Below are 17,534 nucleotides of genomic sequence, written 5' to 3' on the forward strand. Positions count from 1 at the left end.
TGGGCAGTCCAGTAGAGAGAGATAGAGGAGGAATGGGAGACAGAGTGGGGGGAAGACATTCGGCAAATAACGACGGGTTCGGGAATCGAACCCGGGTCGGCCGTGTCGCGGCTGAGCGCGCTATGTGGTTCGCCACTGGGGCGCCCCAGTGTTAAATACAATTTAAGATTATTTTAAAAAGTGAATCCACTGTAAATGCAGTAGAGGTTTTGAGGCAGGTTATTCCAAAGAGTTAATAAGAGTAAAATATCTCCTTAAAGCGTTGATTTTTGGACCTGGCAATTCAAGCTGCCCACTACTGGAACCTCTAGTGTAATGCTCATGCACAGTATTACTAAAAACAACCTGTTTATGTATAAAAACAGGAGTTTTACTGCTCATGACCAACTTGAACAGCACAAGTATATTAAAAGTAGTGCTGTCAATCGATAAAAAAAATATTAACTAATTAATCTCACAATTTTCTGTAATTAATCTAATAAAAAATCGCATTTTTCTACTTACGACCGAAGCTTGTAACAGATATTTACTTGAGTAAAATCATGGAATTTATGTAAAATCAACACAACAAAAGTATATTTAGATTCAAAGACTATTTTAATAGCTTTCTTTGAATACAGTTTCTCTCCTGTGAAATACAAATGTTCAACAAAACCATCAACATTGACTGACCTCTTTCTTATATCCACGGCGCTAAGATTGAAGATTTTTCACTCCATAGATTCATCTAGATTAATTTATTTTAATGCTTTAATACATTTAAATTAATCTCCAAAGTTAAAGCATTAACTTTGACAGCCCTAATTAAAAGACAATCTATTTTCAACGTTAAGCCAAGAGAGGCGGGCATGCATACGCCTCACATTAGACCTTAGTGAGCAGCCCAGTAACAACGGTGCTGCCCTGTTCTGGACCACCTGGAGCTTCCTGAGGTCACCACTGGCAGCAGATGACCACAAATAGTCAAGATGACATAAAACTAAACTTCTATCTGACATAAAAGGGGACGGGCAACAAAAGAAGCACATTTCCTGGAAATACCAATTGCTCTTCCCATTTTCAAAACAATATAATTAATATGCTGAGACCAAGACGGAGTGCAATCCAGCATCACTCCAAGGAGTTTAGTACTTTCAACTTGTTGAACTGCCGAATTACACAAGTTAAATGAAGCTTTGGATTAATAGATAACCTGTGCCTTGTTCCCAGCACAATACATTTAGTCTTGGAGATATTAAGGACAAGTCTATTACATACTACCCAGTCATGCACAACTTTAAGTTCTCTGCTCAAAACTTCATTAAGTACATTGATGGTGCAGCCTTTGTGCACCAGTGTTAGTTAAGTCAGTCTCCTAGACTACTGATTAAAAAATACCAGATGGTGGAAAGGTCTCTGGTATACAGTAGGTCTAATCTAGTAGTGGTTATACTCCGTTACCATGGAAATGTTTAATTGCTTAAATTAAATGGTATCAATGGCAGAGCATTGAGATTATTAATCAGGCATATTTCATTTGAACATGGCTACTGGCCAGGTTTGCTTTGATTTGGGAATGGCTGAAATGTCGATTTAACCAATCACATTGCTTAACCAGAATGACATGTTGTTGGTAGCAGGATAATAAAGCGTGTCTCTGCACCATCACATTGTGGCACCTTTCAAACAGCTTCCTAAATGTTCCATTACAGATGAATAGAATCTACTTTGATTTGATTACTTAATAGAACTTACATATCATTTTTCAGAGTAATGCTGATGACTTCCACTGAAATTTTGCTGATGAAATGCATACAGTATGTGTGGGGGTCTGTTTAGGAGGGATATGCAAAAAGACACATTTAAATTGCCGTGTGTACATTGACAATAAAGCAATCTTCTTCTTTAGTGAAAAGGTGGTAACTTAATTCAAGGATGCCCCTTAATGCATCCTTTAATGAAAACCTACTGACGTTGGACACAGCGGTGGCAGAAATTCTATGTCAATAAAGTTTAAACAGATTGGAGAGCAGTAGGGTCATGGCCCAGGTAAGTAGGGGGCTCTTGGGAGCCAGTGGTGATGCACTATGCGCCCTGGAGGGGGCCACCCTGCCCGGGTGAGACTGAGGTCCTCCCAAGTCAGGACGCCTGAGCACCAACCTACAGGAGTTCTGCACCACTGGCAAGAGGATCTGGTCCTTACTGGGTGGGGTACTGCTCAACTCGTCATGGACCTGGGGGAAAGGGGGGGGGGGGGGGGGGTCAAAGATAGAAAGTGGGTCTTATCAACCATAGACCATAGTGTTGTCAAAAATATCGAAATATCGATACATATCGTTACTGAATATTTAAAATGGTTTCAATACTCATTTCCCGAAGTATCGATACTTTCTGCAATACCGATACCAGCTGGCTTGCTCCCGCAAGTTGTTGACAGACAGACGCGCTGCCAGAGCACGCTTGCCCTTCCGCCTCTTCCTCCTCCTCCTCCTCCTCCTCCTCCTCCTCCTCCTCAGAGACCGGCAACAGACACAGGCTGCTGCAGCCTCCTCCCCCTCACAGCCGGGAGCCCTGTCTTCAGTTAGTAAACAAAGCTATTATTAGCTAACGTTAGCTGTCGTTCCTCCGTTAGCTTATGCTAGCTAGCTGGCCACCTATTACTTCATGGAAACGGAGTAACGTCAAGCCGAGCCCACCCACACTACACCAGTACACGCATGAACTCGACACAACTACCCCGTTTCCAACGTTAGGTCGAGCGGAGCCCATCCTACACTAGTACACGCATGAACTCGACACAACGTTACTCCGCCTCCATGAAGTGTCCAATTAGCGGCAATGTTGTTGAAAATGTAACATTAATAAATGCTCCGAGCATAACTCCGGAGAAATCTCCCTCTCTCTCTCTCTCTCTCTCAAGTACCCTTGTTTTCGGGTCATAACTAGAAAGGTGTGCTCAGTAGACCTCAAATCTCCAGCAGCCACTCTCTCTTTCTCTCTCTTTCTCTCTCTCTCTCTCTCTCTCTCTCTCTCTCTCTCTCTCTCTCTCTCTCTCTCTCTCTCTCTCTCTCTCTCTCTCTCTCTCTCTCTCTCTCTCTCTCTCTCTCTCTCTCTCTCTCTCTCTCTGATCTAAAGATAAACAAAGGGTTTTAAAAGTGTATTTATCTTCTCGTATAGTACCAGAGAGAAGCTGAGGAGAATCAACCAGCAACAAAAGCAAAATTTGTTAAAAAAAAAAAAAAAAAAAAATATTATTATATATATATATTTTTTTTTTGGTATCGAAATGGTATCGAAGTATCGATACTTTTCAAGGTATCGTATCGAAGTCGAAATTCCAGTATCGTGACAACACTAATAGACCAATAGACAAATGTCTCTCCCCAACAGGATGCAGCAGTACTGTCTATCTGTATGTCATGTATGTCATGTTATGATTAACACTATGATCGCCGGGAACGAGTTTTCACATCATTCCGAGCCATGCTCATTCTGCCGAAGACGCCGTAACTCGTCTTTGATGTCAATATTTCAAAAATCTGTCATCGAAATCATATTTCCTTTCCGGAGCCCTGAGACACACTGCTGATCTCCTCTCAACTCTCTAGCGGTTCAAGAGCGCCATCTGGTGGCCGATCGGCAGATCGCCAACCGGATATTAACCTTTGAACCGGTAGTACTCATCCATATGTGGTCCGGCCACTCGCTATAGCTCCCGCGACTCCATCTTGAAACACTGGATAATAGATCGCTCGCCCTAACTCAATAAACAACGTTATTTGGACGTATATACTATTATACAACCTGGAAATGGATCGGGCATTTCTACATCCCATAATAGAAAAAATCTGTTCCACGCTCATCTGCCAGCGGCTCGAGGAAGTCACGGTAAGATTCAGCGTTATTTTCTAACATCTTCTATACTAACTGATCTGATGAACATATGACCCACTCTGGATGAATCATCTAACGCTGCCCGCGGAATTATAAACGATCCCCCGCCCATCCGGTCATCATCAGATGATGCGTAGAAACGTCTAGAACCACGTCCAGTTGAAACTTTTTATCTCGCACAGATTCCTACCAAACTGTATTTGATCATCAATATAATGCATTTAGGGCTATAAATCACGTTCTGAAGAAAGCTGCAGAAAACGATAAAAACATACTTATACTTTAGACCATATTTTAGTATGAATATGTGAATGAAAAAGTTTAACGTTGCTACACCCTGAACAGGACATTGAATGGGCCATAATAATGGCAATTTAGCAATAGATTTTAAAAAGTTATAGCCCTGCAAAGAAGGGGAACTTCTCCATAGACAAATAGAGCTGGCGAGGGATGGTAAATTATGAATTTAACCCATGGCGATTAAAGTGTTAATTGAAAATGGGGGACCCTGATGTAAACAAGACAAACGTCTTTCACTGGTCTGCATCCCCTTAACACATTGGGAGCCGGGCATTGTGCCCATCTTATACCACTCTCTGCCACCGTTAAAAGCCTATGGTTTTCCTCCTATCTCACAAATAGAAGCTTTGCTGTCAACATCGCCAACTGCTCCTCCCCCTCAACCTCCCTCTTCTGTGGGGTCCCACAAGGGTCCATCCTTGGCCTGATCCTGTTCTCCCTTTACATGCTACCCCTTGGTCCAATCATTCAGAAGCACAACATCTCTTTTCACTGTTATGCTGACGACACACAGCTTTATGTTTCCCTGAAACCCAACAACCAGTCTCTATTTAACAGTCTCATATCCTGCCTGGATGATGTTAAATGTTGGATGGCACAAAACTCTCGCACAATTTTATTGCACAAATTTTTTGTATATATTTTGGATTCTATTATATGTTATATGTTGTACCAATTGCACATCGTTGCGGGCAAGACCACTCGCATTTCATTGCATATCCGTATGCCGTGACAAATAAAACTCTTGACTTGACTTGACTTACCAACAGCCTTGGCAACCTGTCCTCCCTGGTCAAGCCGTATGTCAAGAACCTAGGTGTCATTTTTGATCCACAATTTAAATTTGACAGACAAGTGAACTCAGTGGTAAAGGCATGTTTTTTTCCAACTACGCACCATTGCCAAACTCAAAGCCCTTCTCTCCCCTGCAGACCTTCAGAGAGTCATCCACGCCTTCATTTCATCTAGATTAGACTACTGCAACTCCCTCTATATATGCATTAACCAGTCTTCCCTGTCCCGCTTACAACTGGTACAAAACGCTGCTGCCAGACTGTTGACCGGAACCCGCAAGAGAGACCACATCACCCCTGTCCTTGCCTCCCTTCATTTTTCACAAACCACTCCTGCGCGTGATGTAATGCTTAATTAGTTCCCAGTGCTCTATAACCTTTATTTTAAAGATTACAGAAATAAATGTCCTTGATCCAAACAATGCAGCTCCAGGAGATTTCAACATAGATGCAATCTAAGCCTCTCGTCACCCACAATTACTAATAATTAGGGCTGTCAAAATTAATCCTTTAACTCTGGAGATTAATTTAAATTATTTAAAGCGTTATTGTTTTTTAATCTAGATTAATCTATGGCGTGAAGAATGTTCAATATAATATAAGAAAGCGGTCTAGCTGAGTCAATGTTGATGGTTTTGTTGAACATTTGTATTTCACAGGAGAGAAACTGTATTCAAAGAAAGCTATTAAAATAGTCTTTGAATCTAAATATACTTTCTTTGTGTTGATTTTTACATTAATTCCATGATTTTACTCAAGTAAATATCTGTTACAAGCTTCTGTCTTAAGTAGAAACATGCGATTTTTTATCTAGATTAATCTAGATTAATTACAGAAAATTGTGAGATTAATTAGTAAAATTTTCTTTATCTATTGACAGCACTACTAATAATAATAATACACTTTATTTGTATAGCACCTTTCATACAAGAATTGCAGCAGCAGTAAAAAGAAAAAGAAAAAAAAGAGCACACAATTTGCAGATCAAGAGCAATGCATAAAGTGTAGACATAAAATAAGTATAAAACGAGCATAAAATAGATAGCAGCAAAATACACAAAGTCAAGGTATGGCAGAGAACATTAAATTATGTAGTTTTTCATATTAGGATCTAACATCTTATTTAATTATAAAGGTTTGATTATCACTAATGCACATAATATAGACATTTCGATATTTAGAGCGGTTGCAATTAAATAGTTCTCATCTTACAGCAAGTGCTACAGCACAGCAGTATTTTAGATGTTTAGTGCTGTCAGAGCCATAGGTCTTTCTCATATACTCCACCTTTCCCCCCCTTTAGAGTTTTGAATTACTCCCTCTTGCCCATCTCTTTCTTCTTCTCCCTACCTGCCTCTCCGTCTCTGGCTGGGGCTCCTCTACCCTCCCTACCTGCCTCTCCGTCTCTGGCTGGGGCTCCTCTACCCTCCCTACCTGCCTCTCCGTCTCTGGCTGGGGCTCCTCTACCCTCCCTACCTGTCTCTCCGTCTCTGGCTGGGGCTCCTCTACCCTCCCTACCTGCCTCTCCGTCTCTGGCTGGGGCTCCTCTACCCTCCCTACCTGCCTCTCCGTCTCTGGCTGGGGCTCCTCTACCCTCCCTACCTGCCTCTCCGTCTCTGGCTGGGGCTCCTCTACCCTCCCTACCTGCCTCTCCGTCTCTGGCTGGGGCTCCTCTACCCTCCCTACCTGTCTCTCCGTCTCTGGCTGGGGCTCCTCTACCCTCCCTACCTGTCTCTCCGTCTCTGGCTGGGGCTCCTCTACCCTCCCTACCTGTCTCTCCGTCTCTGGCTGGGGCTCCTCTACCCTCCCTACCTGTCTCTCCGTCTCTGGCTGGGGCTCCTCTACCCTCCCTACCTGTCTCTCCGTCTCTGGCTGGGGCTCCTCTATCCTCCCTACCTGTCTCTCCGTCTCTGGCTGGGGCTCCTCTACCCTCCATACCTGCCTCTCCGTCTCTGGCTGGGGCTCCTCTACCCTCCCTACCTGTCTCTCCGTCTCTGGCTGGGGCTCCTCTATCCTCCCTACCTGTCTCTCCGTCTCTGGCTGGGGCTCCTCTACCCTCCCTACCTGCCTCTCCGTCTCTGGCTGGGGCTCCTCTACCCTCCCTACCTGTCTCTCCGTCTCTGGCTGGGGCTCCTCTACCCTCCCTACCTGTCTCTCCGTCTCTGGCTGGGGCTCCTCTAGTTCAAGTTCAAGTTCTTTATTTGTCAAATACACAACAATACAGGGGGCATTGCAGGTAATGAAATTCTTGTGTTTCGAGCTCAACAGACTCAACGGTGCACAATTAAGAAACATCAATGAATACAAGAATGGTAACAATAGGTAGTTGTAGTAACATCAAATAAAATGTAAAATGAGCTAAGATACAATAGTAAATTATTTACAGAAAGTGTCTTGCGTAAAATAAAATTTTCCATTTCTACAGAAAATATGTAAAAGGTGCATCTTAAGGTGCAGTGCACCTTTTTAATAGGGCTATCTATCTCCTGTCCTTGTCCTTGTTCAGAATCAAGAGTCTTGTGGCTTGTGGGAAAAAGCTGACCCTGAACCTGCTGGTTCTTGTGCGGATGCTCTGGTACCGTTTGCCAGACTGTATCAGAGTGGAACGTTTGTGACTGAAGTAACTGTGGTCTCTGAGAATGTTCCGCGTTTTCCTTGTGCACCTCTGGCAGCTCAGTCCTGGTGATGTGTTGTGCTGACTTCACCACCCTTTGCAGAGCATTTCAGTTGGTGGCTGAGCAGTTGCAATACCAGGCAGTGATGCAGATACTCTCTATAGTGCACCGGTAAAAGTGCACTATACCAGAGTCACAATATTGTAATATCATAATATTGCCATATCTGGCCGCCACAGACCCATTCCTATCTGTGCTCCTGGGAGGTCATCAAAACGAAGCAGGCTATTCTCAGTCCTGGCTGAGAATGGTGGCACAAACTAACCACCAAACACAGCTAAAAACACACCTCTTTAAACAATATCTGAAATAATAATGAAAATATGAATGATTTATCAATACATTTGGTACTAGTATGTGCCCTACTACTATGCTACTATTCTTATACTACTACCTATCTATCCGTAACACTCAAGCTCGATACTATTTGACGAACAATGCCACTGCCCAGAGATGTACTGTACCCCTCCTGGTGACATGTTGTTCACAATCTGTAGGTCGCTTTGGATAAAAGCGTCAGCTAAATGACTAAATTGATGATATGTTGTCCTAAAACATTAGATACAACAGCTCTATGAAAACATATTGTACAATATCCCCTTATTGTGCAGCATGTCACCCTGAGTGAGGTTAATGACTATAGCATCCTTGTCTCTTTACTCCCGACTGGAAATGGTGTCTCTTTCCCAGCAGATGGCAGCAATAGTTCAGATCAAATATAATTGAAACTCCTATAGGTCCAGTGTTACCTCTCCAAACTAACCACTGAGCATGAGGGAAGCCTTAAAGGTTATAAAAGAAATTTGCAAAGCAAATGTCATTTTGTGACATTTTGTTCCTATTTCTTCCCCCTACGTTAAACCTTTGCAGAGAATGAAAAAGAGAGAATAAAAAAAAAAACATTTTATCATAGGTCAATGTATTAAATCTACTACAGTGAGTGAGGACTTGCAGGACATAGTTATATTATTCTTTTTTAATATTCATTATTATTATTATTATTATTATTATTATTATTATTATTATTATTATTATTATTATTATTATTATTATTATTATTATTATTATTATTATTATTATTATTATTATCAGCCCTGAAGAATTTGGAGAATGTTGGAGACATTCGGGTCTCGGAAATTCTCATTCCTTTCGCCCCTGAATTCTGGCAGCCCCTTTATGCAGTGTTCATTATCTGCACATACAGCTTTGACTTTCTACACAGCAATTACATCCTCAGCTGCGCTGATTAATCCAACATGGAGGCATTTCAGAAAATGGGTTTGAAAAGACATTTCCAGACACTTACCAGGGAGTAGCTGTGGCACGGCTTGTTTATGCAGATAGTCCCCAGCCAGTCGTACTGCAATAAGATGTTTTCAATGGCTGCTTGAGTGCTCTCGTAACCTCTGGTGTGCAGTGTGGGGAAAAACACACACACACAAAAACAATAGTGTTGGGGGAAAGTGATTAATTTAATCTATTTTACCCCTGACATGAGATGGAGGTCTGCCTGCTGTCATTCTGGTGAGTACACGTTTTTTCTCCATTGTATATTCCCTGTCTGGCCATTCATTAATTTGCCTTTGCTGTGTTCCCCCCGCTTAACCTTCCATTCTTTTCTGGGAATCACATGATCAATCACTGTCCCATTACTTGACAAGGCAGACTGTGTGTGTGTGTGTGTGTGTGTGTGTGTGTGTGTGTGTGTGTGTGTGTGTGTGTGTGTGTGTGTGTGTGTGTGTGTGTGTGTGTGTGTGTGTGTGTGTGTGTGTGTGTGTGTGTGTGTGTGTGCGTGTGTGTGCGTGTGTGTGTGTGTGTGTGTGTGTGCGTGTGTGTGTGTGTCTATGCGTGAGGAAAAACCTTTTGGCCTGTCTCAGCGAGCAAAGAGGAATTGGTGGGACTTCAGAGGGCTAGCACAGGCAGAAAACATAGGGCCCAGTAAATATTCAATTTAAAGGATTCCCAGATAAGAGGGGAGTTGAAAAATGGAGGCGGCGCCCATTCTTCTAGATAAGAGAAGACTGAACCATCTGGAGGGAGAGAGATAGCCAACTCCCACGCCATCCCAGAGACCTCGCTCTCATCTGCAGCAGAGGCAGAGGGCTGGGGGGGGGGGATTGAGTGCACATGCTTTTATTACAAGTTCAAAATGAATTTATTCACAGTCCACGCATGCAGTTATTGGCTTCCGTAAGCCCTGGTCCTCCTCACAATAGATTACCATTATTGGTGATCATTCTGGACATTGTGTTAACCCTCATTACTATTTAAGACATGCATCACCACACTTGTGTTGTACCTGAAAAGGGATATATTTTTTATGTTTGCTTATTCAGCTCTCTGGGAAGAACATTTAGTACATTTTAAGGTTAAATTTGTCAATCTGGTGCACTTTGAGAGCAATGTTAACTCATTCACAGCCAACCACGACTATAGTCAGGTTATCTCGCCAACCATTTTTTCTTTTATTCGATTTTTTTATTCTATACAGTCTCACCGTGTTACGAGTCAAGGTAGGAGTTGAGTTCCAATAGTAGAAGGTAATAAGGAGACGGAGATGTGGTTGCTCTTCTCAAGAAAACGTGTTATTTTATTATCAGAATCACTAGAGCAAGAGACTGTAACGATAAAGAATAAGAAGCCAGGCTTCAACTGAGGGTATAATAAGGAAAAGAGAATTAAGTAATAACAGCAAAGATAAGAGGTTCCATTTCTTGTCCGTGGCCGACTGCTCACAGTAGTTCTGTGAAGATCCGACAACAGACAGAGAAAGAAGGGATACTATAAAGGCAAAACTCCCAGCAAACCACACACAGTAATTACTAATTAGTGACAACAAACCACAGGTGACAGTCAATCAACGCTAATTACAGAGAACAAGGTGAAGTACTCCAGAATGGCAGTAGGGTTTCTACTCCTGGGAGAGGACAGAAACCCAGAACGTTACACACAGACAGACCTCTATGTTACCGTTGAAAGCCATACTGAGACCCCGAGAGTGCAATACCGGCCAAATCCTGCTAGGTGGCAGTATCGCTTTGAAACCCTGTTCCAGATTGTGTGTCACATCTAATGTCGTCCGGGTGGAGAATTTAGACCAAGCCAAGTGAATCGCTTCATCCGAGCACTTTGAAACGCGTTCAGCACACAGGCATATCTTGTGCCACTTCATGTCAGGGACCCGATGGACATCAATACTGGAAATCGCAATCAGACAATTGGAATATTCTTTTTGGAATAACCGCGATCAAAGGTAAGGACTATCTGACGTCAATTCCACCTTGATCCTACAATGATTTCATCGATCCAGCCGATCAACGTATGTAGTATTCAAAACGAATGCTGTTGCTGGCGATCAGATCATCAAAAAACGACCCCCCCCCCCCCCCCCCCCCCCTTTGATGCATTCATGATGAAACATAATACCTATTGTAAAAGGGTGGATTATCCCTGCTTGTGGGAGTAGTAGTACACAGACACTGGGTAGTAGGATACTATAGGATTGGACCTATATGTACCCCCGTCTTTGGCCCGGAACGTCGTTCTGGAGGGCTTGCAGTTGGAGTGGATGGGGCCCAGGATTTACTAACCTGGGGACTGGTACTATGGTCTCCCTCGCCTTCCAAGGCGGTCAGCAGTAGCTCCCCACACACCCTCACTTCCCCCAGTACCTCCGACAGCCCTCCCACACCCAGTGACTGTCAGTTCAATAGTATTATTGGGCTTCCCTGTAAGCAGTACCCTTCCTTGACCACCTGTATAGACCCTTCAAATGCTATTCTGTAAATGGGGTGTAAGGGTTAAATAATTATGCAGTCACAATATTTACCCAGGGGTTAGAATAGCAAATGGAACTTGAAGAAACAGACACACACAATGATCCCGATTATGTCTACTTTACTGAAGCCTGGGCATGTTATCCATTACAATGTTATTCCTTAATACATGGCACCGGGTGCTCTTGTTATCATAATGTAGGGGAAGCTCTTCCCACTATATGCACCGAGTGCTCAATACATTAAAACACCCCGCTTGTACTAGGGGAACCCAGGCATAAAATGTAGACACATTGGGAATCCAAGAACCAAATAATCAAATAAACAAATGACAAAATAAAACCAAGTAAATGTGGGCCCACGTTACCAAAGAAAACCTAACCTAAGCCAGCTTAAATTGTTCGGGGTACCCCTTAGACACTGGTTGTTAGCGTTCACGTCAATGGACGTTGCTGTTGATACACGTGGTACTGTTAGTACTTAGCCAAGATGGCGGACCCACTCTTGTCACCGCTCGTCCGGGTGACAAGATGGCGTCGGCGATCCCGCAAGCACAGCCAGCAGGCTGGGCGGACAGCAGGCAGTGGTTAGCTGGAGGAGCGTGCTGTATGGCGTCCTCTGCTGGTGGGAAGAGGCGTCCTCTGTACCGTCTGGGAAACGTCCACCGCTGCTGTTGCTGGCTTGCTTCTGTTGTGCAAGCTAATACTATGACTACCCTAAACACAGCTAAGCTTTGGGTCTCGACGCACCCTCCTGCTATATCGGTTACACTGCTAACGCAACGTGGCTGGCTATACCACCGGTCTCTTCAGCGCCGCGCGCCCGGTAGTCTACTCAAGTCAGACGGAGCCGTTAGCAGCATACTACTATACCGCACACAGTAACTACTATAACCCGATAACGTTAGACGTTAGTCTCGTTAGCTCTAGACGTTAGTCCGTTGGTTCGGTTTCTCTTACTCACACACTATCAATATTATTGTTAGTAGTCCATACTGCAGCCGGAGCAGAGTAGCACCTCACCTTGTCGTTAGACTGGGCGAGCTATCCAAAGGAACACTGTTAGGCTATCCAAAGGAACATTGTAAATCACACGTTATACACACACAGGGAAAGTAACAGTTAGTTAGCACTACTGAATACTTTGTAGAATATTCAGGCTGCTACACTATTATATACCTTTGATTTGGTAACAGTAGCGTGTCCAGGTGAGAAACGCGAACGACTTTAGCAAAATTCACATATCGCTCTATAACGCAGCTTCCAGGAATTAGCCAGGATCACTCTGAAACTATACAATATTCACCACGGGATAACACGCAAACGTATACATGAAAAAATTTACTATTTTTTACATGTTGGATGAGAGATAGTTTCTGTCAAATGAGCCATAGTATTGTCTCCATAGCTATACTATAGAATATGGATATAGCTCTGCAAACATTGTGACGCACAGTGAAAATCCCTATCTTTTAAAGCGTGGCCCATTGACTACAAGGATGGATAAAACAGCTGGCGCTGAAAGTGTTAACACTTTCAGTGCCACAAGGTGGCGCCAGAGTTAGCGCTTGAATGCCACCATCCACTTTAATGTTAACGTTAATATCGCCTAATCTATGTTTTAAATTATGGCTATGTGTCTAATCTGCCCGTCGCTTATCAAAGAATCCTTTTCCAGTCAGTGCTGTCAAGGCAGATTGGTTTTTTATCGTTTCATTTCCGTTTGAGAGCATTTTGGGCCATTTTGGGCCATTCTATGATAATCGTCTTTTACTGGAATATTCCATAACGTTGATATTTGTCAGCCTATTTATGAATCGTTTTCAAATAAACGCTAGATGATCAATTTTATACATACACGCACGCCCATTCGAGCCGCACGCTGATATTAGCCGTGGTCATTTCCTCATGGATTTTTACAGTGAAACCGATAGAGGACATTTCACAAAACAGCTTATATCTTCATCAAAATGAGTCTGATTATCCTAACACTGATAACATAGATTCCTTACCTGACATCAGATGGTATCCAACTGGTAATTCAAATTCCTGATCACCATTCGAAAAAATCGATAAGTGTATAGATCTAACGTGATACAGTAGAATTCATGATCCGCGGCGCTCAGAGGATCCATAATGAACTGTGGTAACCCCGGCTGCATCAGTGGACTGGAAAATGTGGAGTACAGGATTTTTTCCCCCATCCATTTTCATTGAGTCCATTCCAAAATCCCTTATGTCATCTGGGAGACGATAGGGGGCGCTTTTTTCCACATCTGATCGCCGGCGACTCTCGGGTAGACTAGGGTAGGCTCGCGTGATGCAATATGATTTCAGATCGCTAAAAAAAAACAAAAAAAAATATCGTGAGTGTCTTTCAACGTAATATTAATAAATCCGAGAAAACTCGTGAGTGGACTATATCTAGGAAGAACTTTATAAAACAAATATCAAATATATATTTTATCATAAACACAGTGGTTGTATAGATATGAATGGGGATGATTCTGCATAAAAGTCACACTCACAAAGCATGGTAAAGGAGATGTAGTTTAACAGTTCACAAATGGTCAAAACACAAAAATCGACTAGAGCATAAACTTTTCCGACTTGACCTCTCAGATATATATATATATATTTGTTCAAACACCATGAAAACAAAGGTTTTCTACCATCCACAGTCTGGACAGGAATATAAAATAAGGGACCTTATTAATTGCAACACCACACATGTCATTTACATGCTGAAATGCCCCTGTAGTAAGGTCTATGTTGGGCAAACAAAAATAAATTTGAAGGTGTGAATAGCAGAACACAAGGCAGCTATCAGGAACAACAATATGGATTATGCCATTGCTAGACACTACAAAGAGATGGATCTACAGCCTCTCTAAAGTTAATTGGAATCGAAAAAGTCACCCTGCCACCTAGGGGCGGTGATGTGATATAATAAAACGTCTCCTACAGAGGGAAGCGTATTGGATTTTCACTCTGAATTCTGTGGAACCCCATGGTCTAAATGAATCCCTCGAGCTGAATCCATTTTTGTAATCACTATCCCAGGAGTTCTGTGTAACCTTTGTGGGTGTGGTTTTAAATTGTTTTAAATTGTTTGTCATATCTAATGACCTAGGTATTTGTCACTTCTATACATATCTCATACTGTGTTATTATATATCATTTTCAAAATGAGTCTGTTAGGGTTTGTAACCGACCTCAAACGCAACGGCACAGAGAGAGTTGTTCAGAGTTAGCCAAAGCAAGGGCGTATTTATTCTCAGAGTTACAAGATGGAATGAAGTTGAGCAACCGAACAAACGGGGAATCTGGCATGTGAAGATTGTTGCGGCTCTGCAAATACTCCCAGTAGGTGGTGGTGAGGAATTGGCTTGTGACGTCTGAAGCGACTCTGCAGATCCTCCCAGCTTTCACTCCCGGTGGAAACGGAGAGAGAGAGAAATCTGAGTTAGCCCAGCGCACAACAGAAACAGAGAGGTGACTGATCCAGTATATATCCAAGTGACTTGATCTTCGGTGTACCACACACAGTTAGCAGAGTCCAGAGAAAAAACAATACGGTAATCCAAAGTGTAAATCCAACACAAAAATAGGTGAGAACAGTACAAACAAAAACGGGATCTCTTCGGTGTTTCACAAACACACAAAAAACTGATGATCCAAAAGAACTGTTTCCAAAAACTCACCAGAGCGCAACGCGTAAAGCGGGCAGATAACGAGGCGCAGCTCAGAATGGGAAACCAGGTTCTCCACAGGGATTCTCCACGAAAGTCCTGGAGAGCAAAAGACAGCAAACAGCGACGGGGAAGGCAGGCAAATGCAGGAGTATTCAGAACGATCCAACATCGATAGTAGGGGGATCAGGGTATATAAAGCCACAGGGCGCTGATTACAAGCTGTGACAGCTGCGGGATGAAATTGATACTTGCTCCAGAAGCGTGTGGCGGGGAGAGCACCAATCAACACGGCACCTTACAGGAACGGAGCGTGTGGCGGGGAATGCAATTAATCAACAAAGTACCTTAAAGGAACGGAGCGTGTGGCGGGGAGCGGACCAAACCTCACAGAGTCTATGTATATATGTGGTCTTTATGCATCATATTTATTAGAGCTGGGCCGTTAACGGCGTTAACGTGCTGCATTAACGCTATACTAGTATCGCGCGATAATATAATTAACGCATTAATCTAAAAAAAATAAAAATAAAACACTTTTTTTTACATTTTTTTTTTTTTACCTTTATTTACCCATGCAGGGTAGGTTCGCTGAGCACAGATGCTCTTTTTCAGGAACGCCCTGCTTCACATTCACACAGTTCCATTCACACCTGGGAGCTGCCCAGTACAAGTTGACACCATTGGCCACTGAGCAACTCCACTGGAGCAGTTGATTCAAGCCATGTCACATAGTTCAAGTTTGAAATGATTTTTTCTGTTTTGCTCCTGAGAGTGTGCTAGATACTGTACTGTACTGGTAATATTATTTATTTGTGTTAACGTCTGAATAAAACAACTTATTAAACACAAGTACATCTTATTGAACATTATTTTGATATTTCATTACCAATTATCATAGAAAAACAGCTTTTTCAAACAGTCTGTAATGCATTTTGGAAACGGGAGATGGGCTCATGGTGTAATGGGCCACCTGGCCTGAGAAACATAAGGAGGAAAGAAAAAGTAAGGACTTACTTCTGGTCATTATTTGGGTAGAACACATTATTTTGAATGCCTTCGGCATTTTTTTTTTTTTTTTGAGCCATTTTAATCTAGATTAATCTATAATAATAATAATCATCTTTCAAAAGAGATCAGACTCATGCATGTGCTATAAGTATAAAGTATGTTGTTTTTAGTTTGCAAAAAAAGTATGCAGTCCTCAAAAACGAAAATGAAAATGGCCAATTTTGGAGGCGCCTGCGCTTAACACTTTGAGCGCTGTTTCCGGGATACAGCTAATGCTATGCGCTGCCACGCATTAAACTAATGGAGTCCGTCACCTTGTTTGTAGAGCTATAATAACTATATTCTATATTATAGCTATGGATACAATACTATGGTCATTTGACAGTGACTTTCTTCCGGTCAAGATGCAAAAAAGAATGTGGTGAATATAAGTATGTTTTTAGATCAGTCTGGGGTAATTTCTGAAATGCTGAGGAATAGCCTTATGTGTGTATTATACTATAACCTTTGCCGTTTCTAGCCTGGACCCGCTATTATTCTCAAATCAAATCTATATCATAGGCAGAGCCGTCTGGGAGAAATGCGAGGCCCTGTGCAAAATGTTTTAATTAATTAATTAATTAATTAACGCTTTAAGTGCCGAAAACGTGTTTAGGCGTCTTTCCTAGCCATGCTAAAGTTGCCGAGGACGCCCTAACTCGTCTTTAATATCAATATTTCAAAAATCTGTGATCGAAATCATATTTTTCCTCCGCAGCCCTGAGACACAGTGCTGGCCTCCTCTCAACCCTCTAGCAGTTCAAGAGCGCCATCTGATGGCCGATCGGCAGAAGCGCCAAACAGGAAGTCATGTGGATGAAGTGCTGATCACCCATATTACTTCTGGGCACTCGCTATAGGTCCCGGGACTCGAGTTCGACACAATACATAGCGATCCGTTGCCAATAACTCGATAAACAACATGATTTGGACGTATATACTATTATACAACCTGGAAATAGATCCGGTATTTCGACATCCCATAATTGAAAACTGTCTTCTCCACGCTGATCGCCCAACGGCCCGCGGAGACTGGGGTGAGTTTTAGCGTTTATTATTACCGTGTTCGATACTAACTGCTATGATGAACATTTGACCCACATTAGATGAATGGTATAACGTTGCCCACGGAATTATAAACGATCCCCCGCCCATCCGGTCATCATCAGATGATACGTAGAAACTCCTAGAAGCACGTCCATTTGAAATTTTTCATCTGGCACCGATCGCTATCAAACTGTATTTCATCATCAATATAATGCATTTGGGGCTATAAATCACGTTCTGGAGAAAGCTGCAGAAAGAGATGAAAACATACTTATACTTTAGACCATATTTTACTATGAATATGTGAATGAAAAAGTTTAACGTTGCT

The sequence above is a fragment of the Notolepis coatsorum genome, assembly GCF_963971535.1.
Source record: "Notolepis coatsorum genome assembly, chromosome: 20".
In the NCBI taxonomy this organism is placed as follows: domain Eukaryota; kingdom Metazoa; phylum Chordata; class Actinopteri; order Aulopiformes; family Paralepididae; genus Notolepis; species Notolepis coatsorum.